Source organism: Petaurus breviceps, unplaced genomic scaffold, assembly GCF_028583685.1.
Source record: "Petaurus breviceps papuanus isolate PSGF00001 unplaced genomic scaffold, PetGlider_PUasm1.0 187, whole genome shotgun sequence".
Taxonomy (NCBI): domain Eukaryota; kingdom Metazoa; phylum Chordata; class Mammalia; order Diprotodontia; family Petauridae; genus Petaurus; species Petaurus breviceps.
The window spans coordinates 13,580,345-13,583,620 of record NW_027185799.1 but is presented as its reverse complement, the minus strand read 5'-3'; the positions used below and the strand labels follow the sequence as shown (position 1 = coordinate 13,583,620).

At 45.8% G+C, this 3,276-nt stretch overlaps 1 long non-coding RNA gene across 1 annotated transcript in view; it reads right to left on the bottom strand.

Moving 5' to 3' along the window:
• Positions 1–2,121: 2,121 nt before the first annotated feature.
• The window catches only part of LOC138163194 (uncharacterized), an 18,887-nt gene continuing 17,732 nt past the window's right edge, over positions 2,122–3,276 (bottom strand). Inside the window, exon 3 of the long non-coding RNA XR_011168839.1 lies at positions 2,122–2,300. This is a non-coding gene — a long non-coding RNA (uncharacterized lncRNA). The remainder of the gene's footprint in view (positions 2,301–3,276) is intronic.

Sequence of the window (3,276 nt, the reverse complement as noted above, 5' to 3'; positions counted from 1 at the left end):
TCCCTACTGCCTCCAGAACCAAAGATCAGCTTTTCAGTTCAGCATTTCAAGCCTTTCACAATCTGGCTCTAGCCAATTTTCTAGGCTTATTTTACATTACTCTCCTTTTATACTCTCCCATCCAATCAAACTAGCTTACTCCCTGTTACCCCTCATACCCTGCCTCTGATAAGCTGATTCCCTGGAATGCCTATAATCCTAGGAGCCCTGTGGAACCCCACAGCACTCCCTTTGAATGCCAAAAACCTAGTGGATCCTCCAAATATTAATGCTTCCCTTTTAAAATTACTTTGTATTTACTTAACTGTATATAGAATAATCCCACCTCCCCTGCCCCTCAAGTTTCTCAAGGGCAGAGACTATTTTAAAAAGTGTAGGGAACTCCCTTGTGAGGAAACTCCCTCTATCAATACTAATAGCAACTTCTCTGCCGGAAGACACTTGGAAATTAAGTGACTTGTCCAGAGTCACACATGTGTCAGAGGTAGGGCTTGAAAGTCATCTTAACACCCAGAAATGCACCCTATTCACTATGCCAGGCTCTCCTTGGCCTGGCACTATGTAGGGGCTTGACAACTAGGCTGAATAAAGTGATTTCCTTACCAGAGTTCTGCAGTGAGAAAGGCGGTACACCTATATTATGCCAGTTTTACAGTAGAAGAAATTGGCCTGAGATTATAGTCTGAACCAGAATTCCAAGTTTGGTCTCTTCTGAATTCTAAGTCCTTTGCGACTGTCTATCTTACTTGCACCATGCTGCCAAATAAATGGGACTGTTTGTGGGACGCTGTTAAAGGAGTAGTTTCTCCTGTATGTATCTGGCGTGTGCACACACAGTTGTTTTTTCAGTCTCTCCCATTAGACCAGGAGCTCCTACAAGACATCTTTTGCCTTTCTCTGTATTCTCAGCGCTTAGCCCACTGCTTGGCACATAGTAGGCCTTTAATTCTTCTTGTTTACTTGACTGAGCAGTTAGTTTGGGGAGGTGGGGGTAGGGGGGGTGGGGAAGGCTCCAGAGAATACTCATTCCTACAGACATGCCACAGAAATGAAAAATTCATACTGCCGAGTGTGCTTTCTCTGCCTCACTTCCAGGCAAGGCAAGTGAGGTGGGCTGGGAGAGTGGGCACATGGCACCTCCCTCTAATACATTTCAGTGCCAGAATAGCAGAGGGGGTCTGTTGCCTCCAGAAAAGCTGCTGCCTATTCCTGCACCTCACCCCTCCCTCCAAGCCTAACAGGCAAAAGTCAAAAGTGTGTGCTCCCGAGACAAGCCCCATAGGTACTGAGGAGCCAACTCCTATTAAAAAACCTTCTGGTTCACGTCTAAGATAGAGTGCTGGTCGGGGAGCCCGGGTGTCTGGCAGAGTGGAAAAAACAAACCCCCCACCCCACCACTCTCCCTTCTGGTTTGGCTTTTTAATCTTCAAACAAGCTCTATGTCAGAGTGGCCAATCCCCGGCGAAGTTGAGAGAATTTTCAATAAGGCTGTGTGTGCCCACCTGGGCAGGGCGGAGCGCAGGCAGCCGCCCTGCTGGGGCGCGCACGGCGGGGGAGAGGGTGCCCCGAGCCACGAGACCGGTTCACCTGGCAGCCCCAGGGCTCTAGGCTGCCTCGGCTCGGGTCTGTCCTCGGGCCGGCCTTGTCAGAACTGCCCCGGGTAGCTTCAAGCTTCTTCCACTCTGCGATCACGGGAGGCCGGCTTATGTAACCAGCAGAGTGCCCCTAGGTGCCCCGATAAACAGAAGGAGCGCAATCCCCGGCCGAGCGCGGCTGCCTTTGTTAGCTCTTCCCGGGGACTCGGATGCATTCCTACACATGCTGAGAAGACGCTGGGCCGCCTGCCTTTTCATGCAATCGCAAGGATATTTGCAGACCAAGGGCAGGAAGGAGATGGGAACTGGGGCTCTTTTTGGATTGGGTGCAGGACAAAGGACAAATTCTCCATCCTACCTGCAATTTAGCAACCTGGATGGACAGGCATGGATTGGATGTGATCCGCATTTCTGAAAGGAAGTCCCCAAATATAAGATAAAAATCTATTTGAGTAAATGCATCGGAGTAGAGGAAAAGGAGGTCCTGGAAAGTCTAGTGAGTCAAAAATCATTTATTAAATACCTACTGCGTGCCAGTCACTGTGCTGAGCACTAAGGATAAAAGGAGGGATGCACAACACAACACAATAGAGATACAAGGGGCAATCCCAGCTCTCAGAGAACCCCGATCTTTACTACTCACCTCGGCAACCCAATGGAAGCTGCATCTCTGTGCCTTCTATCACAGGGTGCGTCTATAACGACCTGCAAATTGAGTGTTGCAGATGATTTTCATTGGTACAGTGTGCTACGGAGGATATTTTAGAGATCTCATAAGACAATGGATTGAAAATAGGACAGTCAGAGTATCTGGCTTGAGTCCAGCCCTTACACTCATTTGGGGTAAATTGAGGTTGAGTGATTGGCCAAGGTCACTACACAGTTAGTAAATGTCCAAGGCCTGATAGGACTCTGGGTCTTCCTGACTTAGCACAGCTCAGGAAGCCTTGATATTCTGAAAAATATTGGGTCACAAATTCTATAACTTAAGGATTTTAAGAATAAAATGTTTTGCTTAAGAATAAAAAGTCTTGGGGCGGCTAGGTGGCACAGTGAATAGAGCACCGGACCTGGAGTCAGGAGGACCTGTGTTCAAATCCGGCCTCAGATACTTGACACAAAAATGAGCTGTGTGACCTTGGTCAAGTCACTTAACCCCAACTGCCTTCCAAAAAGCAAACAAATAAAGAAAGAATAAAAAGTCTTCCCAGGAGTCAAAACCATTGAATGCTGGTTGAGAGTATGCAACATTAAACAACAAAAGGCTGCTATCAAATACAAATGGAGCTAGATCTGGGCAGGTCATTTCTGGGGTGGGGCTTGTGAGCTTCAATACACCACTATATCTCATATATATATATATATATATATATATATATATATATATATATATATATATATATATATATATATATATATATATATGTACATATGTACAGTACTAGATAATAGAGTTGTTATTATATCATTATTACAGTGGATGTGGGAAATCTGCTTTGGAGAAAACATTCAGTTCACACGATTATAAAATTAGAGCTCATAGGGAACTCAGAAACCACTTAGTCCAACTTCTTCATGTTAACAAATGAGGAAACTGAGGTCCAGATGTAAGTGACTTGTAAATAACTGATACTAGGGATTTGAACCCCTCTGACTCCAAATCCACTGTTCTTTCCCACTG